This window comes from Bidens hawaiensis, unplaced genomic scaffold (assembly GCF_021521415.1).
Source record: "Bidens hawaiensis isolate Kalapana, Puna unplaced genomic scaffold, B.hawaiensis_p1.1 tig00071990_1, whole genome shotgun sequence".
Taxonomy (NCBI): domain Eukaryota; kingdom Viridiplantae; phylum Streptophyta; class Magnoliopsida; order Asterales; family Asteraceae; genus Bidens; species Bidens hawaiensis.
Genome location: NW_027502594.1, coordinates 19,930 through 43,641, shown reverse-complemented (window position 1 = coordinate 43,641; position 23,712 = coordinate 19,930). Strand labels below are relative to the sequence as shown.

The window sequence follows — 23,712 nt, the reverse complement described above, 5'->3', positions numbered from 1 at the left end:
AAAACATGTAGGAGGTACCACAAGGGTCGATGCAATTTCTCCCCGCCTCCTAAGGTTTGTGAATCATGCAACCGTATAGGGCATGCGGCTGCTGACTACTGGAAGAAGAAGATGACTTGCTTCAATTATAAGGAGATGGGCCATCTCAGTTTCGAGTGCCCAAAGAACACACCCGCTGCTGGTGGTGCGGGTGGAAGTGGCCAAAACAGGAAAGGAAACGCTCGAGTCATCATACTCGATACAAAGAAGGCCGCTGACATGCCGGAAACCATTACCTGTACGTTTCTAGTCAACGACACCTATGCTAGAGTTTTATTTGATTCTGGTGCCAATTTGAGTTTTATAGATTATAGTTTTCGTAGTCTATTAAATGAACCATTAACAAACTTAGATAAAACTCTAAGCGTCGAGACTGCTAGTGGCAAAATAATTAAAATCTCCGAAGCCCTTGAAAACGGAAAAATTCTCTTTGTTGGTTATATTCTATCTATTTGTTTGTTGCCCATGAGTCTGGCTGGTTTTGATATTGTACTTGGTATGGATTGGTTATCCGATAACCATGCCCGTATCATTTGAAATAGCAAAACTGTTGAACTTCAAGCCCCTGATCAACGAACGATTTGAATTGAAGGGGACAATGACGCTGGCCAAGTTAGCATAATCTCCATGATTAGGTCTAACAAATGTTTGAATCAAGGATGCCTCGCATTAATGGCCTATGTCACTGAAGAAACAAAGCCAAAAGAAATCCGAGACGTTCCTATTGTTTCTGACTTTTCTGATGTATTTCCTAATGAACTCCCCGGAATTCCTCCCGATCGTGAAGTAGAGTTTAAAATCGATCTTATTCCCGGTACTGCTCCGATCGTCAAAGCCCCGTATCGCTTAGCGCCAACTGAGATGAAGGAGTTAAAGAAACAACTCGATGAGCTTTTGGAGAAAGGTTTCATTCGACCGAGTTCGTCACCTTGGGGAGCACCAATACTATTCATCAAGAAGAAGAATGGATCTATGCGTATGTGTATTGACTATCGTGCGTTAAACAAAGTCAAAATCAAGAATCGTTATCCACTCCCTCGAATTGATGGTCTTTTTGATCAACTTCAAGGTGCTAGCTTCTTTTCTAAAATCGATCTTCATTCCGACTATCACCAACTCAAAGTCCAATATGAAGATATTCCAAAGACTGCTTTTCGAACAAGGTATGGACATTATGAGTTCACGGTCATGCCGTTTGGACTTACTAATGCCCCAGCTGCGTTCATGGACATGATGAACCGAATCTTTAATCCTTATTTGGATAAATTTGTTATCGTCTTCATCGACGATATACTTATCTATTCTAAATCAAAGGCTGATCATGAAATCCACCTTCGAACGTTGCTTGAAATTCTTAGAACCGAGAAGTTGTATGCCAAGTTCTCGAAATGCGAGTTCTGGTTACACGAGGTACAATTTCTTGGTCACATTATTAACGTTAACGGTATTCAAGTGTACCCCGCTAAGATTGAAGCTATCTCTAAGTGGGAGGTCCCAAAGTTGCCAACCGAGATCCGAGGTTTCTTAGGATTGGCCGGCTATTACCGTAGATTTATCGAGAACTTTTCTCGAATCGATGTTCCCCTAACTTCATTAACTCGTAAGAACATCAAATATGAATGGGGAACAAAGCAACAAAAGGCGTTCGATATACTTAGACAAAAACTCACCCAAGCACCTATACTGGCTTTTCCAGAATGTACTGAGGATTTTGTAGTATTTAGTGACGCGTCTCATTCCGGTTTGGGATGCGTACTAATGCAACGCAAGAAAGTAATCGCCTACGCCTCTCGTCAACTTAAAGTACACGAAAAGAATTATACGACTCACGATCTAGAGTTAGGCGCCATAATCTTTGCACTTAAGATATGGAGGAACGATCTCTATGGAGTAAGATTTACCATGTACACTGATCAAAAGAGCTTGAAACACATCTTTGATCAAAAAGAGCTCAACATGCGCCAACGGCGATGGATGGAAACGCTCAATGACTATGATTGCGAGATTGTTTACCATGAAGGCAAAGCCAACGTCGTGGCCGATGCCTTAAGTCGCAAAGAACTTGAGAAACCTAAAAGAGTTCGAGCATTACGTCTAGAACTTCAAGTCGATCTTTTCGAACAAATCAAATCTGCTCAAGCTCAAGCAATCAATGAAAACCAAATCACCGATGAAAAACGCAACGACACCATTGACTCGTTAGTTAAAGGTGATGATGGTATCCTTAGACTCGGTAATAGAATTTAGGTACCAATCGTTGGAGATTTGCGTGAGAAAATTTTGAATAAAGCTCACAAATCTAAATACATGATGCATCCCGGAAGTGACAAAATGTACCATAATCTCAAAGCAAACTATTGGTGGAATGGGATGAAAAAGGATGTCGCTTCGCATGTTGCGAAATGTTTAACTTGCTTGCAAGTCAAGGCTGAACATCAAAAGCCTTCGGAATTGCTTCAGCAACCCGAACTTCCTGTATGGAAGTGGGAGTTAATTACTATGGATTTCATTACCAAACTCCCGAAAACGACTCGACAACACAATGCTATTTGGGTTATTGTGGATCGATTAACGAAATCCGCACACTTCATACCCATCAATGAGTCGTACTCAATGGATAGACTAGCGCGTTTTTATGTGAACAACATCGTTGCTTTGCATGGAGTACCTCCATCTATCATTTCTGATCGAGACAGTCATTTTACGTCTCACTTTTGGAAAAGCTTCCAACAAGATCTTGGTACGAAGTTAAACCTTAGCACCCCCTATCATCCCCAAACTGATGGGCAAAGCGAAAGGACGATTCAAACGTTGGAAGACATGCTTCGGGCTTGTGTGATCGATCTAGGTGGAAGTTGGGATGACCACTTACCTCTAATGGAATTTTCGTACAACAATAGTTATCACACAAGTATTCAAGCCGCACCATTCGAGGCGTTATATGGTCGAAAGTGTAGAACGCCCGTATGTTGGTCTGAAACCGGAGATAATCAATTATCTAGACCTGAGATAGTCCAAGAAACCACCAGCAAGATTCTCCAAATTCGAGAACGACCTAAGACGGCACGAGATCGCCAAAAGAGTTATGCCGATGTCCGTCGTAAGCCGTTAGAATTTAATATCGGTGACAAAGTTTTATTGAAAGTCTTGCCTTGGGAAGGCGGTGTTCGCTTCGGTAAGAAAGGAAAGTTAAGTCCTCGATTCGTTGGACCTTTCGAGGTACTTGAACGAATCGGCACTGTTGCATACCGATTGCGACTGCCTGAGGAAATGCAAGGAATACATGATGTATTCCATGTTTCGAATTTGTGTAAGTGTTTAACCAATGAATCTTTGGCTATGCCATTAAAAGACGTTGAAATAAACGAGAACTTAAAATTTGTAGAACGTCTGATTCAAATAGAAGATTCGAAAACAAAGAAATTAAAAAGAACTTTGAAAATTGTGAAAGTAAAATGGGACTCGCGTAGAGGGCCCGAATATATTTGGGAACTTGAATCAGAAATGAAAAAGAAATACCCTCACCTATTCGTGTGAAGTAATCTCGAGGACGAGATTTATTTCAAGGTGGGGAGGATGTAACATCGTGAAAATTTCGAGTTCAAAATGTCAAATTTTCAACGTTAAGGGACAGAAAATGCCAAATTCCAAACCTTAGGGTTTAAAATTAAAATTCTGTTTTCCTGACCCATCGAGCTACGCGATGGATCAAAAGAGACTCCCATCACGTACCGCGATGGGGTGTCTGACAACGAGACGCGTGGCACGCCACGTGTCCACACGTGGCACATCGGTCGCCACGTGTCCCGACACGTGGCCACACGTGGCACGATGTCCGCCACGTGTCAACACATGGCACACCGTCTGCCACGTGTCAACACATGGCAGACCTACCCTGTGCGTCATCAGGGCTACGTCGCGTACCGCGACGGGTGCCCAAGGATCCATCGCGTTCCGCGATGGGATCCGAAATTTCGTCTATAAATAGCAGCCATGGGGTGTTCATCCCACACATCCAAACACAGCTCTCAACTCTCTCTCTCTCTCTAACATCTCTCTAAATCTCGACAATCGTATACTCGATCCACCTCGATAAGCGTTCATAATTCCTCGTAAAACGTGTCCCGATCCTTCATTGTGTACCAACGTTTCCTTAAAGTTTGTGCCACCCTCCACCCACACTCAATCAAGAAGGTGTTTGTTATAATGGCGATGAAACTCGTAAAGCGTGCCGTCGAGTGTTGAAAGTTTGGTGTTCAACAACAAGGAGGAACAATTGATCAAGTGGCGTTGGGGTGCTGCATAAGTTCCTAGGATTTCTAAACGCCAATAAGGTTAGGCGTAATGTCAATTGAATATAATATTATATTAAAAGGCTTAAGCCCTAAGTCGAGGTTATACTCGATGCCTCGATAAAAGAGAAATAAACATAACAAAGAAAAGAATAAAGAAAAGTTGTGATAGATAAAATATATATTTGTGTGCAAGTATATATATTCTTTGTTATGAAATTATTATTTAAGTAATAAGAGTATTCTTTAATAATAAAAGAAAATGATTACGTTTCTTGGAGAAGAAGAAACGTCGGGTTTCTATATAACTAAAGGTTTATAATTACTTTTAAACTAAAGGTTTTTAAGTAAAAGAAAATGAACTAAAGGTTCATCGAGGTTGAGATATAAAATAAGACTAAAGGTCTTAGGTCAGATCGTGTATCCAACTAACAAATAATTATACTCATACTATAGGTGCTAGATAAAGAAGGGAAAGACCCTTGGACGGTGAGTGAAGCCGATCCTAAAGAGACAAGGTGAATATGCCCCCAAACTTTTAAACTTGTTTTCAAACGAGTCAAACATGTTATATGAAATTGTTTACAAAGAACTATGTGTTCCTAAAACCGTTATAGATAATAGTATAAACCTAGCCCTCAGGCTGTGGTATACGTATGTCTGGATCCTTACATAGGTGGTACTATGAGATGAATGGGCACATCGCACCACCCTTGGTCGTAGGACGCTCTCCTGCAGGGAGTACGACCTTATGTGTATATTTACGGGTACTTAACTAAGGCGAACGCTGCGGTGTTTGCTGAGGTGACCTAGAGTAGAGGCTCGAGTTTATAATGAGTTATTTAACTTTGTTATTCCTAAGCCACGTTGGGCCGAGGCAGACGTAGTCTCGAGGGGTAATAAAGTAAAAGAAATTATTTTGCGTCAGCGTGTTCACCAGCATTCGTTGCTGACGTATTTTATTACATTTTGCAGGTGAACAAGTTTAGCGCTTGGAGTATCGAAGTACTACCTATATAAATCCGATGGCACGGATTTCTTTTGTAAAGCTTAATATGGTGATTTGTAATTATAAACTAGTAAATGTTTTGTTAACTCAAACGGGTATTTTATAATCTCGTCTTTTGAATATATGTAAATATTATATTTCGATCCTTAAAGTTTTATAAGACTTCTGCTTACAAACACAACTCTGATTTAATTACAATTATGGTACCAATTGTTGGATCACACTCATAGGCTTAAGATGGGGGTGTGACAATTAACTAATCACATCGAGTATGCACACAGCCTCGAAAATAAAACAAGGAAATGGGGCTAGAAACTCACCTGAGCTCGGTTCCTTTCCGAGTTAATAGTAACTCCTCTCTTTAACTGGGCGCGACTAACTTTATAACAATTACACGTATCAATTAACTATCACTACCCTTATCGTATTTCTAGTTTAATATAACCCTCAATGAACGGGGGTCCGGGGGCAGCTCCCCTGGCAGCGGGGTCTAGGGGAGGCAGCCCCTAGTAGGGTCCAAGGGGCAGAGCCCCTAGCTGGGGTCGAGCTACTAGGTCAGGTTGGAAAAAAATTATTTCCGTTAAAGGTCCTTTACTAAAATTTCATCAAAAACCAATTCTCATTAAATATTTAAGTAATAATTTATTCTGGGTAAGCACCATTCGTTATCCCATTCGTTATGACGAATGATCCCATTCGTTATAACGAATGGCTTGATCTGAGTCTTCATGAGACGAATGAGTGCATAATGAATGACTAAGGCCATTCGTGCTTTCTTTGAGACGAATGAAAGGCTCATTCATTACAGGAGCACAAAAATGTATCTATAACGAATGGTTCCATTCGCTGTCTCCTCATGGCGAATGAATGGATAACGAATGAATAAGGTCATTCGTGATTTCTATAGGACGAATGGAAGGCTCATTCGTTACCAGAACATACGAATGTATCTTATTCTCTATGACTGCTTAACGAATGATCAGCCATAACGAATGGATATCAGATATTATCCAATCTTTGACTCCAGTTGTCAAAGTCAAAATCGATATGAACAATAACAATCAACAGATACCAGATCTGCAATAAATCTTCAAATCACGATGAAATAACACAAATTTGATATCATTCTGCTCGTAATCACCTCGCCAACAAACCACAATCATCCAAATATAACCATCACGTTTAAATGGTGTGTTTGTTCAATATATATATACACGGTCAAACACTTAATTAATTCACCCATTAAACGTTAATGAATTTCAACGAGAATCGTCGCGTTTGATTCGCTTTTACCATTTACGTATAGATCTAGAAATACTAAACGAGCAGAACAAGTTTTCGTTATAGAACGTACCTTAAATGAATCGGCTTTGCTAACACGATCTAATCTTGATGTGTGTCTAGCTCGTCATGACAACCTAATCTTGAGTCTTGGTCCAAGATAAAGGAGGGTGTTTGTGTGTGTTTTTTAAGGTCCAAGCCTACACTCTAAAATTTTATTTAATCTTGACTAAATATAAACACACCCGTAAGTAAACGAAGTTCCTTTTATTTATATTATCGAAGGTAGGATGTTACAAGGAATCCTTTACTTTTCAACTTTCAAGATTTATGTCCTATTATCAAAATATATTTTAGAAATTTTAATATTTGATTAAAACAACTCAAGAGTTCAATTCATTTTTAGCAATATTTTATACAACTCTGATCTACTGTTTTACAATCAAAATGTATTAAAACTTTTCTCACAGAGTTATATATATATCTGTAAAATGTTTTTATAACCCACACGATGGAAAGAATTGTGTAGACCATCCAACGATCTAAGTAATTATGGATGCATACGTAATTATCCAAGTCCTCACATGAAAATCATAATACGTACAGTTGTGTGTCATAACCTAGAACCACAAGTGGTTTTGGGTAATGGTACAAATATAGAGATGATAATGACATGGTGGATACGCCATTGGTACGCCCTATATATAAGTGCCCTTATCGGATTTTCGTTTGGAGCGTTGCTCCGACTACTCAAAGTTCCATGTTATAATTTTAAATTTTATTTAAAAATCTTTTCCATAAATTTAATTGTTTTTAACATTATGTTGTTTTAGTTTTCCTTCATTTCGGGATGAAATTCCCAAAAGTAGGGGAGACTATAACATTTCAGGGTTTTCGTATTTGAATTCGTCTATGTTCAACCCGACTCAGGATGTAATTCGAATTTTTCAAATTATTTAAATTTTGTATTTATTAGTATTTAACTTGGTTAAACTTAATTTAAATTTTCTTAACCTCCAAACTCGTCAAACAAATCATAAAAACCCTTAAAATCGTTTAAAATGGCTAAAAATATCATTTATAAAAGTACAAGGAATATTTTTGTCCCAAATCCCGAAACTTATGCCCCAAGATAAGTTAATAATATTATAACATGTCCATATTCTTACCTATAATATTAAAAACGAATTTTGACTATTAATTGGTTCAATTTTGTAATAATAAGCTTATTCGGTTAACTAAACAAGCAATTACCTAATAAACGATTTTGGGATATTTTAATTAACCAAAACACATCATAAAACCCTAAGATATTATTGAAAACATCAGCCACCATCTCTTAATCTCGAAATACCCATGTTATTTACCCGATTTTGTCATTTATTGATTATATCGTTTCCTGTTTGAGCTCGTTTACCAAACAAATCAATTCCGAGTCTCCTTATTATAACCAACCTATCAAGAAACCCTAAATACCTCTGAAAACTCAGCACCCATCTCTTAAAATAATCATGCATATTGTTTTCACGGTGTATTATCCAAGAATCTTCATTATATAGTTTGACTTTCAAGCTTTCAGACCCTTTGACTCGTGTATTCTCATTGTTCCTTAATCTTTCCTGGTATGTTTTTTTCATGAATTTTTTTTATTTTTATCTAACTAACAAAAGCCCTCAATCATCTTTACTAATTGATGGGGTTTTGTAGGTCAATTCCTCTCCGGCCTGTTTTAGGGCATAATAGTCAAAACCCGATTTCTATGTTTGTTTTGATATTTTGGACCATAAGACTTTTATGTTTGTTTGGAAATTTTGAGTGTACTGATAAGAACCCGACTTCCGACTCGAATTTCGGATTCTAATCAGTACCGACTCGCTCAAATAGTTAAAATCTCATAACTTGAGTTTTATACATCCGTTTGATCTAATTCTAGTGGCTATGTTCTCGTTTTTAATTACAGTTTACTGTCTCAAAGTTCCAGATCTGTTCGTGTGGGATCAGTCAACTCACTTAAGGCTCAGGACTCATTTAATATATTTATTTTATCGTTTAACTCGCCTAAATATCAAGGTGGGGAATCACTCCCCTATTTTACTTTGTTTTCAAACGTTTTGGGGACTTATGCGTACCTGTTAATTACTTACATATTTTATCATATACTCATTAGCAAACTATGATCTTTGTGTGTGTATCAATTAAATGACTATTTGCTATTTGTTAACATTTTTATTTGTTTATTTTATTGCATTCGGAGAGGTCCATCATAATCACATTATTGTATGATCATAAGGCCGTCGTAGTGGCCAAAGATCGATTCGCATGGCAATGGTTTCACTGACACCCTCATTTATCACATCATGTCGTAGGAGCCAACGTCCGATTCGCATGACAATGGTTTTACCGACACTCATTATTTGCTCAATGATTTGATGGTTTATACTCACAGATAGCAGTTTTTCTCTTTATTTATATATTATTATATTGTAATAAAAAACTGGTAATCTACTCACTCAACATGTATTGTTGACAAAAATATCTATTTTGTACGCATTTGCATGTTATCAATTGGATTGTTTATCAAGATGAAGATCACCTAGATATGAACTTTAGGATTAAAACTTATACTAGATTATATGATTTCATTTTGTAATTTCCTTGAATTGTAGTACTTGAATTTTAAATTAATTAATTAGATATTCTCACATTTAAATTTCAGTATAGTACCTTGTGAGCTGTGAACCAAAACTCGCGCCCCGGCATTTCTGACTTAGGTTGGGGTGTGACATAGAGTAAACGAGCAAAGTTAACGCGACGAGTATTTTTATCCAAATAGACCTGAGACTTATACAACATAAAATAGAGTAAAAATCGAGAACATAGCCACTAGAATCAATTCAAACGGATGTATAGAACTCCGGTTATGAAATTTTCGGTAAATAAGCGAGCTAGTACTTTTCAGAACCGAACTTCGATTTGAAATTCGGGTTCTGACCAGTACAATCAAAATTTTATGGTAAATCAAAAAGTCTTTTAGGTCGAAGCTAATTTCGACCAGTGATAGAAATTGATTAGTTAACTTTGTTGACCAATTTGCCCTAATGGGCCGGAGTCCAATTGACCCGTTAAATACTCTCAATATCAGAAACTTATTGAGGTTTATTGATCATTGGATAGCTATGAATGAATTTACAGAAGACAACTTACATGGTAAATGTTTAGAAGGATGAGAAATACTGAGTCAAAGGTCGGAAAACACCAAAGTCAAACGGTAGCTTGTTTCTTGAAGACGAAAACGCTAGAACCGAAGAATGGCGGCTAAGGGAAAACAGTGAAAGTATGATTTCAGTAAAACTCTAGGGTTTGGAGGTGCGGTTCGTTTAGATAGCCAGAGGTTCAACTTGTTGGACATGATTTTGATAAATTTTGATTTTTGATAGTTTTAGTCCCTATGGTTTCAAAAACACATTTTTAAGTCATTTTAAGCGATTTTATGAGTTTATAAGGGCTATTTGACATAATTGAAAGTTATGAAAATATAAAATAAGTTAATCCAAGTTAAATACTAATAAAATTAAGTTTTAATTAATACTAAAGATCCTAATTATATTCCCGAATTAGGTAAAAAAATACGAATACGAATATGAAAAATCCGAAATGTTACAACACGTGCATGGATCGACTCATCCGAAGACTCAATTCAATTATAAAATTATTTATATATATTTCATGTTTTATTTTTTTGTTGACTAATACTAAGCTTTTATATCGTAAACAAGGTCATGGCTTTTGGGAAGAAATGTTTACTAAGTTCTTTGCTATAATGGGTCGAGGTTGCTACCGCGGGGAGGATTCCGTCTCCAACAAATGGAATGCACTGCACACAAAAACGACCAACTTCTCCGACATTCACACCCGCGTTATAAACAATAGAATAAGCGGCACGAGCGATGTCAACGTGATTGAGTATTGCTTAAAACAATACAAGATCCTTTATTATATATATATTTCAATATGTTGGAAATATGGAGGCAATGAACGAGTTTACCAAAGTGGCATCCGTTCCCGACATCTTCACCGCGAACGTCCAAACGATCAAAGACAACGTCTTCTTCGGCCGATCAATCGCCGTCTCAAGCCACGTCGGATGCTCGTTGTCAATTTAATCTAAGCGAGTATGATCCCGATTTTGATTTTGATGAACCGGATGAGTTACCACGTCTGGTAGGAAGAGATAAAGCCAAGGTATCGGCTAGATGTGGAGGATCTTCGTCTAGAATGACATCCTCGATGAGTTCCGATGTGAGCTCGCATTTTGACAACTTAGAGTTTAGACTAAACGAGATTGCCGATGCTCAAAAAATGAACTCACGAGAATGCATGAAGAAAAAAAGTGATGCATGCGGAAATACAAAGTGATGCACGAAGAAAGAAAAAAGTTTACATGGAGCGGCATCGCGAAAAAGATTTCGAGCTCCTCTCAAAGGATCTATCGCATTTAAATCCGGTCACGCGGGAGTTTTTGTAGGAAAAAAAGCAAGGATAATGGCCAAATATGCAAACAAGAACGACAACTAAGACGAATATTAGTTATATGTTGGTTATGTTTTTTTTATTTTTGTGTTTTATTTTTGAATGTTTTTTATTTTTATTTTTTTATTTGTATGTTTTTTTTTGTCTTATTTAAATTTTAATTTAGTATTACTATATTATTATTTAATTTTTATTAAATTGTGTTTGTTACAAAAATAAATAAATAAAGGGGCTTCGATATCCTTCACCATAGAGGAGCATTATATGTTGGGCCTTCGATGCCCCCAAGTGCTCAAGTGGCGCTGGCGTGGCAATGTGGAGGGGCTTCGATGCCCCCCCTCACCATAGAGAACAACCTAAAAGAAAAATAAAGAACATTTAAAACTTAGGAAACCATTGTGTATAATTTTTATTCTTTTTAATAAATTACACTGATTTAGAGACCGTTGTTTATAATTTGTATTATATACACAGGTTAAATTTAGTGACTGTGTTACAATCTCTTTACAAAGCCCAAATTTATTAATTCCCCGCAATAATATTTACATTTTCACCAAAAGCATTTTGAATTTATTATTGTATCCATCAAATATGTATTCATTTGCTCGCTTACTCCCACCTGAAGGCATCTTCAAACCCTAAGCGGTAAGTTTTTCGAATGTTTTATGAATTATAACAAAAGTAATAATGATGATGCAAGATTAATGTCTTGATGATAATGTTTTAAATATATATATCAAATATGCATTCATCTTTAACGATTTGTCTAACAAATTTTTTATTTGCGTTTGGAAAAAGATTCGTATTTAATCATGATTTGGCTATATCTGTATATATTTGTAAGAATATTTTTAAGTTAAATATACATTTCTAAATGATTTAGTTTAACTATATTGATATGAATTAATCATTTGAATACCTAATGACTAAAGATATGATTATGTAGAAGACTAATTAGTTTCAATGGAATGATTTGAAAACAAGAGTTACATCCAAAGAGTTTAAGGTATGTATACTAGATAACTAGATACTTTGTTTATTAACAAATTTAATTATTTTTTATATATAGATTTAAATTATGATGAAATTAACATCTTCACAAGTTTCTATAAGCTACAAGTATGTATTACTAAATACATGTTTTTTTTAAAATAATGTTTAGTTGATATAGAAAATATTATTCTTTTTTAACAGACGGATTTTGTGTAGACAAGCAATGTAGCTATCATATGAGTATTATATTTTTTTTTATTGTTTTACAGTTTATGAATTTTTTATTATCTCAATATCTATTATAGGTGATGAACTTAAAAAAATTTTGTTATGACTTTATCTCATTCTATTATACAACAAATTTTGATGAGGGGACAAACAATTTAGCTATATGAAACACTTAGAAATCATATATGTATTATATTTAATTTTTTGATTAATTTATAGTTTAATATTTGTTATAACTTTATCTCAATATATGTTGTAGGTGATGAACTTTAAGCCTCTCTCTTTCATCAATTCAAGATTATAAATACTTGTTTTCTATTGTGGGTATATCATGATTGTATAAGTTTGTACATAAATGAAATATATATTAAAATGTATTTTTGTGGATGAATAAATATTTTTATTATATATATTGTGGTTGTCGTTGTGTTCAATAAGCACCTTGTATTTACTACATTGAAAACAAAACAGTTCACGACCCGTTGTGTAAACAATCTTAGCCACCGGTTTTGTGCCCGTTATTATAACACTGTTTTTTAACAACGTCAGTTGTATTTAGTTACTATACAACGGTTTTTATAACGTTGTAATTTACATATATATACACCGGTTAGAGGCCCGTTGTAAAATTTTAGCACCACCGTTAAGTGTTAACTGCCATTTTGATATAACATACCGGTTGTTGAACAGTTTTAAATTTCAGATTCCATCTTATGCAACACAACATATATAATGGTTACTAGATCGTTTCATAAACCCTAAATAACCGTTTAAAAATGGACTTTTTATATACTAGTGTTTACTAGATTCAAGATTAGGGTTAGGCTTTGTAGTAGAAGATTCTTGCCCAGATGAATGACAACCTTTATCCATCATACACACTAAAAAACACACTCTAGATCTATATGTCTGTATTTATATGAATGTCTATATAATATTGGGATAGTGTTTCCTGATGTTGAAAGAGTTTGGGGAAGATGATTGAAACAATATTATTTGGCCAACGTTCTTGAGGGTTGGCTAGAGTACGTTATTGAGGGTTAGCCGGAATTGGTTGTGTTGAAGAGGTATGGTAAAAGACGATATAGCCCTTAAGGTGGATGGGAACTCTGACGGTCAACTGAGGCATGAGCCATAGTGTGCTCGCCCTAAAAATACGATGGCACAGATCACTCAATTTGAGAATGAGACCTGTATAGTGCCCCCGATCATATAGCACGGGGGCACAAATCGTAATTTTCTGTTAATATAATACATCCAGTATACATGTGTTAATTAACCAATATTATAGTCAATCATCTTCCCCAAAGTCTTTCAACATTAGGAAACACTATCCCAATATTATATAGACATTCATATAAATACAGACATATATATCTAGAGTGTGTTTTTTTAGTGTGTGTGATGGATAAAGGTTGTCATGTGTTAAAAATATCCTAATAGAGGTATATTTCCAAGCATGTTTGTTTCCTAGTTCGTGCACCAAAAGACCTACTCATTACCATGTGTATTTCCCAAGCATTATAGAGCTAGGAAATAAGTGACACCAATTAACGTCCATATCTTCTGAATATGGATTCTTAAACCAAATCTTTCATTGGTTTCCTAGACCAACAAATAGCAATTCCAAGATACCAGTTACATCAAATTCTAGAAAAACCTAGACATACATGAAAGTAGAGAGGATTAGCAGATGAGCGAATAAATCCAATTCTAGTTATAAGTATAGAACAAAAATGGACCACCCAACGTTTAGTCTAAATGGAAATGTTTGATACAGGGTTCTAAGTTATGGTAAGGTGTTGGTGCTATTTATAAAGAATATCACATGCTTAGAGACGAAAAGCCCATTGCATAAGGGCTCTCACCGACGTTGCTACTTATAGAGATTATTACCTACTTAGAGATGAAAAGCCAGTCTAAAATGGGCCTAGCCAAGTCGCCAACCGTGTTAGTAGCGACGAATCACCACAAATCTTTTTTGAAAAACAGTTTCTACAAAGACGACCGAATCCGGACTTACCCCTGGTCAGGTGTCCAACGGGAATCCATGTAGGGGCGGATCTATAGCATGAATGGGTGGTTCCTCAGAACTACCCGAGTTTTGAAATAATAGTGTATTTATATATAGGAAATATTAAAGGAATCACCTTATAAATTAGGAAGGAACCACCCTATTAACATTAAGGGTGCTGGTCCGGCCGGTAATTGATTGGCTTTGTAAACTAAAGGTCACATGCTCAATTCTGGCTTCCAGTGAAATTTTTGATTTTTTTTATAATTCAGCCTTATATCATATACCGACCACCGCTTGCTGCTTTTTCGGCCAACCACACACCAAGGTTGGTCCGTGTTGTTCCTTCCTCCTGCGTTGCTACTCTTCCTCGAATCTTCCCACTTTTAAGGTAAGTTTACATTCATTTGTTAATTGTTATTATTAATTATTCTTGATGTAGTTAATTGTTAAGTTATTTGTTAAAGAGAAAATTACTGTTTGCATCCCTGTGGTTTCAAGACGGAGGAACAATGAGTCCCCAAAAGAAAATTTGAACTGCTTGAATCCCTGTGGTTTCAAAAAGTGAATTATTTTAGTTTTAATTTGTTTGTTTGTAATTATTGATTTGTTAGTTTTAATATGTAATTCACATAATCATTTTCACCTCTTGTTCTTAATATTTTTTTCAAAACCGTACCTATGTGGGTATTTGTTGGCTACTTGATCTTGTATGTTTGTTTAAATTACCTAGGGCTTTTGTTATACACATGATTAGGAAAGTAGAACGTATATACATGAGTAATTGGATTGATATTGTATTTGGTGATGATTTCAAATTGTGGGTTTAGACGAGAAGAACCCTAATTGTCTCAAAATTGATTCATCGGTAGCTTGAACTATCGAACCGACCCAAACCATCGAACCGACCGGAATTCTTTATACCCGACTCTATGAAATTGAAGAATCTAAAAATAGTGCACCACCTGGAAAAAATTCCTGGATCCGCCAATATTATACATGAAAGATAGTCATTTTTTCAGGTTATGGTATGTGTCAGCAATTACCAATAATTGTTTCAATTTCACTTTTTCAATCTTCTTTTTACTTTTTTTACAGACTTCGTCGGTGGTCCATCTATTTGTGTAGTAGTACTAGTGTTTGGATGTATTTGTGCAAGAGCAGTGTTATGGTTTGATCTTGTTTCTAGGACGTTTGAAACTTGCATTTCTTAAAAAAAAAGGACGTTTGAAACTTTATTGAAAGAAAGATGAAAACTGGAAACTAAATAAAGAGAAGCACCGATCGCTAGCTAGCAACATTTTCCAAAAGCATGTTTCGGTTTCCAAAGTCAAAACAAATAAGATAAAGATCTTAAGAGGGTACATGGATACATTGTCTTTATTCTTTCCCAAAACAAAGAAAGAAGAAAAGAGCCAAAGAAAGTGAAAGTTTAACCATGGATATATAAACCCTTTTCATGTGGATCTTGATCTTCCTTCAGGATGTAATGGAAACAGCTCTAGGGTCTTACTTTTATCATCTTCCTCATCTTTCTCCAAGCACTCAAATGACCAGCTTCTGCACTTTTTGTATGGACTCTCCACTACTTCTCCCTTCAAGAATTTATAAACGATATGTTTATTGCATGCAAAACCTCAACTCTTACAATACCCTTATGACAAAGAACATTGTGTTATAACAAAGTTTAAAATTAATATGAATATCATACTCTAGAGTTTATGATGGTGGATGATGGTGTTGATCTCGGTGACCGAGTGAGACCGAGATTGTTGCGCTTCTGCTTCTGTCTTTCGCGTGCTTTGTGGTTTTGAAACCAATAGAACACATTCTTGCCTTCTATCTTGCCATACTTAGTTGTGCTGTGATTTGTTCAATTTGTTGAGCGTTCGGAGTTCGCTTTCCTTCTCGATAGAATATCTCCAAGATCCCAATTTGCTCTTGCGTTGGATTCCATCTTGTCCCTCCTGGATGTGTCTCATCCTACACAAAGTTCACCAATTTTATAATCAAATTATTTTTATTTCTGTTCAATTTTTTTCATGTCATGTAGACGTTAAACGCTCGTTAAAAATAACGTCTTAAAGACACCTGTCCATCACAAGCTGCGATTTAGCGGAACTCGTTGGTTAATAGAGTATAATTATGTAATTATATTTTTATCATTTACTAAAATGTTGAGTATATGTAGTCAGTATTAGTTAATGCACCTTGCTTTTTTTTGTTATTGTGTTATAATATGCATGGAATATGATATAAATTAACACAATTAAAGATGTACAAACACTAATGATCACCTGAGGAGAATCTTTCTTCTGGTTGGGTGAAACAAGTTGATCAGTAGGGCAACTCTCGGGTCTAATGAAGCTCCTGAGATCAAAAGTGGTGGTGACATTGCTACTGCTACTGCTAACACTAATATCATTCATGGTGAAACAAGATTGGGTACTACCACTACGGTTTAACTTAGGAGTGAGGGGACACACTCGCTTACAGACACCGAGTGTGAGGCCACACAATGAGGAATCATCGTCACCCCAGAACCCGCCACCACGTGCGAACTGATGCACCTTCATGCTACTGAGTCCCATGGATGGTTAAAAATATTGTTGATTGAGAGCATCAATTATATAGACAAATTAAGAAAGAAAGAAAGAAAGAAACAAAAGGGTTGTCATCATTGCATGGAGAATTATGCAAATGAAGGGAAAGAAAAGCAAGGAAAAGAAAGTGGTAGAGCCATGAAGAACCAAGACCAAATGATGAGGTGAGGTTGACTTGAGCAATGATTCCTTTTATTAAAGGAGTTGACACAACTCTCAATCTATAGAGGGAGAGCAATAATGCATGGGCGTGTGGTTTAGATAGAATGAAATACTGAAAGGGAACCATGACCTTTTCCTTTTACCAAATCAAGATTATTTTAAAGATTTGACAAATTAATCAAATTCATGACATTTAGCCTAAGGTTAAAGGTTCAAGTTTAACAAAGCTAAACAAAAATGTAGTAGAATACAGTTTTACCGCATAAAGAATAGCAAAACCTCACTAAAATTACAACCACGGCCACTTGAATTCCTATAAGAACAATCACATGATTCTACTGTATAGCTAAGAGAACGTAATTTAACTATGATGATGTTAAAGGTACTACTAAAAACATGTTGAAATAAATGAGTTTTTTCAAAACCTGGATATAAATATTTATAGTTAATTACAGTTAAAATGACTTTTATTTATCGAGTTTGTGTTATGTTAGGTGAGAGCTTCGCAACAAACCAAACTGTGTTCAAAATGAAGCTAAGATGAATGTGATATAGATGACCCAAGGTGTATGTTTGTAACTGAGAAATCTGTAAGAATTTAGAAGGAAAAGGCCGGAAACAAAGATGTAAGAACTTGTCTCATGTAGAAAGATAATGGAACCTTATAATGGTTAATTTATACGTAGAAGTACTTTCCTTAAATGTTGCTTACACAAAGGAATCTTGTAATTTACAATGTTTCTTTGTTTCTTGTATTTTATTTAAATTATTTTTACAAAGGGTTCTTCTAAAAGTACTAATGCTGCAAATTCGAATAGAATGTAAATGCCAAATGTTGGGTAGCTAGTCTAATCAAGGGGTTGGGTTTCATTTTTCTTGCTTTCTTGATAAGGTGTGTATGCTTTTCGGTGCTCTTTGGGTGTGTTTGTGACTTTATTTGCTATAAAGTGAGTTGAGAGGGAATGAGAAAAGATTCCTACAATCCCAAAACATGAAAATGGGAACCTTTTCTTTTTCATTTTCATTTTCATTTTCATTTTCATTTTCATTTTCATTTTCAAGAAATATATGGACATGGTATGGTCTATGCCTATGCTCCCCCTCTCAATCTGTGTTATTTTGGGTGGGAAATGAATGCAGCCTTTAAGTGGTAGAGAATGTTGAAAAGGAAAACAAAGAATATTAAACTATAGCAACAAAAAAGAGAACCACAAATTCTCTTTTAATACATCAAATTCCCTATTTTTGTCTTTGGGAATCATATATCCCTAAAAAGTTAGCAAATAGAATATATATATTTTAAGGGTTAGAATGAATTAAACATAGAATTTGTTTATAAATTTGAAGATATTTGAAATTAGATTATTGATGTTGAATTTAAATAAATAAGATCATAGCTACAAAAATAAAAAATAAATATATTTGTAAAAGCTAAAAATAATATAAATATATTTTACATAACGTATATTATGAATATATAAAACAAATAAAACAAGGGTTTTAATCTACGCATTGGTGTGTGCAGATTATTTAAAGTAGCTTTTCGACCCATTACAAAAAAAAAAAATTCCCAAAAATACCCAATACAAAATATCAAATGATCACCCATAACAATTTTGTGACTCCTTACCAATTAGTTTTGCAGCAAATTATAACTTGCAGGTAAGAGACTACCATTCACATGTTATGAAAAAGATTGTTAGAAATAAAAGTGTTCATCGAAAACACATTAAACAAAAGCTGATTATTAATTTAATATGCTAAACCATGAAGAATAGAACTTTTAGCACCAACTTCATTGAGTCCACTAAATGGATTATATAGCTTAAAAGTGTTGTGATAATTTGGGATAAAGTCATGCTTACAAAAGTTGCATTATAAAAGATCTAAAACAATAGCAGATAAATAACAAAATTACATTCACAAAGAGAAATTAAAAAATCATTTGAATTCATAGACAGCAATTAAAATATTAAAGACTGTGATTTCAAGTAATTTCTTATGTATAATTTTTCAAAATTGCTCTTACTTACAAAGTTACTACTCCTTTTTTTTCCATGTTTTATTGAGTTGCACCATTTGTTGTTTGGTTTATAGCATATATCACTATTTCACTTTTCTTCGCTCACACTTTATTGAGTTTTAACATTCTTCCTTAAGAGTATAAATAAGTTTATATTATAATCCTTACGGTTTTGTTTGAATTTTAATATACACTATACTTTATACTTTTAATTTTAATAAACCATATATTTAATAATGTTTTATGTCTATACCGTTTTGACTTTGTTAGCACGTGTGTATTATTCACCGTTTTTACGTCTATTTTTTGTTTGGTTTAACAGTCCCACCTCAACGCACAAGTCTTAATATTAACTAAAATTCAAATAGTAAAACTCAAGCAACTATACCGTTCAAGCAAACTGATGTACCACTCAATAGGATTTCAAGATTTAACCAATATGTTGGAACAATCAATTCTTAATTATCTAACAAAAACTATCAATGAAGGTGAAAAAAAAACTATCAATTAATAGATTAAAAAACATAAACTAAAATAGTAAATGTAGTACTGCAACATCTTGCTTTTGATTTATCAGTTAATCATTCCCAAAATAGTCCTCTCTATGAAAGAGAAATCAAAAATAGTACAAAACTTTTTAAATTCTCAAAATAGTCTCTGAAAATCTATCTTCAACGTGACATTGGTATTCGTGACGTGAGATTTGCTTAACCACTCACAGATTGACACGTGTAAAGTTAACGATAAAGTTACAACGAAATCTGTCTGGGGCGATAGTTTTCTTGCCAAAATCATCTTCTGAAAAAACATGGTTTTCGAATTAAAGTTATCGGCAACATGAGGTTTCAAAAAAAGATGAATTTTGCGTTTTTTTTAAATTCATCTCATCGGACGCATTCCAGATGAATTTCGTCTGCTACGTGAAACTTCAAAAAAGTAGAAAAAATAACGATATTTTTGCAGTGAACTTAGTCTTGTCCAATGGTTTTCAATAAAGTTAAATAAACTGATAAATTTACAAAATAGTTCAATAAGGTGTAAAAAAACAATAATTTACATCTGAATTTTATCTCCTTAGATGATTTTTATTAAAGGTTAAAAAAACGATAATTAACTGTAAGGCCCCGTTACCGGTGCCTCACTTTGGACGTTGGATTTACTCATAAACACAGTTCTAAATATCAGAGTTAATTAAAACATTCGTGGAATATTAAAACTTTCATAACATTAAAATAATAAGTCATAACATGTCTTAAAACATTCCTCTTGTCTTTCAAAATCAAAACATAACTTATAAAACATAACAAGTCTTCAGATGCCAGACTCTTATTCTTCTACCATGTTCCTCGCTCAAGCCAGCTGCCTCATTCTACTCACCTTCGTGCATACTAAAAGTCAGCTACGCTGAGCGAGTTCTAGTTAATCAGGTAACATACAATACGTCCATACACATTCATATATACGCACCCGAAGGTACATATACATACATAGTTCTTTACCTTCCTTCGTATGTTCATACTATCATAGCTTCTTTCTTTCCTTTTATGCATACACATATACATATACCTCATCATAAAACATTCGCAGATATTATTAGATAGCATTTGTTATGCAGTAATGACTGACGGAATTGAATGATTCATTATGTGGAAATGAAATAAGAGGTGTTTGGTTGCACAATGTAATGGAATTATCCATTACACATGGAATCTCATTCCATCAAAACCATTTCTTCCCACCCCCCTTCTTTTTTTTCATTCCATTCTTCCTTCAACCTACTTTCTCAACAACACCATCATCTAACAACAACCACCACCACCACTACCATAGCCACCACCATCATCTGACCACCACCGCCACCATCACCACCACCACCTCCGCCGCCACCCCCTTCGCCGCCACCACCACCTGACCGCCACCGTCGCCATCACCACCTCCACCTCCGGCGCCACCATCGTCGCCATAACCACGCCAACCATTGTCACCGTCGCCACCCGACCATAACCGCCACCACCACTATCACTGCCTGGCCACCACCACCGTCATCACCACCCTACCACCGCCATCACTACTAATGCTACCATCGCTTGACCACCACCACCCCGCTGCCTGGCCGCCGCCACCACCACCGTCGCCACCGCCACCACCATTTTCATCTTCAGAGCTACCACCATCGTCACAATTTCAGTTTTTTTTGTAATAAAATATATTTTTTAGGATATGAATATTTTTATTATTTTTATTTCATTCCTAAAAATTTTTTCGGATACCAAACAACATAAAGTAATTATTCATTTCATTCTCATATGTTAACCAAACAAGACGAAGGAATGGTAATAATTCATTTCATTTCTTTATCCATTCCATTCATTTTTCCATTTCATTCCCCCTTCATTCCATTCCTTTTAACCAAACATACCCATAGGGCATGTTCCCTACATTCGCGGATATCATTAGTGTTCGTTCCCTACATTTGCGGATTTTATTAGGGTCCGTCCCCTGCATTCGCTGATATAATTAGGGTCCGTTCCCTTCATTCGCAGATATTATTAGGGTCGGTTCCCTTTCTAACCGTACATTCCTCTACATTCGTAATTATAACTTCCATACGTACATACATAATTTGTATATCATATACATGTGTGTATATATATATCATATCTTTAAACTATTCCTTGACGATACATGCAATATCCGAAGATCGTTCATGCATCATCAAGCATTCATTCACACATTAATCATATAAGACATACACTTACCACTTAAGGTAAGTGTATTAACTAATCACATCGAGTATGCACACAGCCCCGAAAACATAACAAGAAAGTGGGGCTAGAAACTCACCTGAATGGGGTTACGCTCACTGTTAATGGTAATCCCTTTCTTTAGTTGTGCAAGGCTAACTGTATAATAATTACGCGTACTAATTACTATCACTTTCCATATCGTGTTTCTAGTTTAATTATTACCTTCAATGAACGGGGGTCCGGGGGCAGCGCCCCTGGCAGCGGGGTTCTAGGGGCGGTAGCGCCTAGCGGGGTCCAAGAGGCAGAGCCCCTGACTGGGGTTAAGCTGTCTTAACACATTTTCCATTAGGATTTTAAATAATTTTCTAATTCGTTAACCCATTTTCTATAACGAATTAAGCCTAATTCGTTAGCAAATTCGTTATATTTTGTGATCTGGTTCGTTAACCGATTCGTCATCTGATCAGCATCTGATTCGTCATTTAAATTTGTTATCTGAACATCATGTGATTCGTTATTCAGATTCGTTAGCTGATTCGTTATTCTGGTCCGTCCTCGTAACATAGCGAATGGCGAGTAACGAACTAACTGGTTCGTTAACTAAACATAAAGAATTGGCCATTCTGATTCATTATCTGCACATAGCGAATTGGTGTGTGACGAATCACCTGATTCATTATTTTAAATTTAACGAATTGGCTCAGTCTTATCCAGACTTTGACTCATGGGTCAAGGTCAAAATTGATATGAACAATGAATTGTCAAGAGACCCTCATATCTGCAATTAACCCTTCAAATCATGACGAAATAACATGATTTTGGTACCAATAGACTTGCAATATCGACGCTAACAAACCCTAATCATCAAATCCGTCTAACATCCACGTTTAGAGGGTGAGATTTACACCTAAGCACCTACGGCTCGTTTATCAATCGATTAACCCATCAATCGTTAATGGTTTTCAGTAAGGTTTGATGCATCGGGTTCGTTTTTACCATTCTCCTACAGATCTAAGGTTTCCCATACAAATCCGAACCTAAATGAATGATTTCTAATTATAAACATACCTTAAACGAGTCGAACTACGAACACGGTTAAGCCTTGATGTTGTTTTGGTTCTTCACGACGATCTAGCACCAACGGGTTCGGGTTTCCACCTTCGAATCTTGGCTCGGGTTATAGGATAGTTTTTATGTGTGTTTTTGATGGTGTAGGCTATGGTGTAGTGATTGATAAAAATGGAAAGGATTAGGGTTTAAGGGGTATTTATACTCCCTTAGGCCCATGGATCTAAGGCCCATTTCATCTCTTATTCCATCTTCCTAAGTCCAAACCCATCATCATATAGTTTATTTATCTAAACCGATAACGACACACTATAACATAAACGAAATTTATTTTATTATTATAACCAAAAGTAGGATGTTACATTAACCTTGTTATATTATCTTTTCCCTTATATTCTCTCCCACTACAACAAAACTCTCTTTTAAAACAATGAAATTTAAGAGAGGTGATAGGATTGAAGTTGTTGATATGGATTCTGTCACACTCCAACCTACGGCGAAAATGCCGGGGCGTGAACTGATTGCTCACAGCTTTTCAAATGTTACTATTATGCAATATTGGAAATTTTATTATATATTAAGTTAAATTCAAATACAACCAAATATCCAATACAAAGTTTTATAATCAAATAAGTCAACAAACAAACATATATCATAAATTTAAAAGTCTTGCTTATTTTTCTCTATCTTGAAATCCTAAGTTTTCTTCCAATCTTGATTGAA

The 23,712-nt window shown here is 35.4% G+C and overlaps 1 pseudogene across 1 annotated transcript; it reads right to left on the bottom strand.

Moving 5' to 3' along the window:
- Positions 1 to 15,657: 15,657 nt before the first annotated feature.
- LOC143605918 (WUSCHEL-related homeobox 4-like) lies at positions 15,658 to 17,784 on the bottom strand (annotated as a pseudogene). Its single transcript, XR_013148643.1, has 3 exons — positions 16,684 to 17,784; positions 16,098 to 16,369; positions 15,658 to 15,981 (listed from the first exon to the last, which is right to left on the bottom strand). The product of XR_013148643.1 is annotated as a WUSCHEL-related homeobox 4-like (transcript).
- Between the last annotated feature and the right edge of the window lie 5,928 nt (positions 17,785 to 23,712).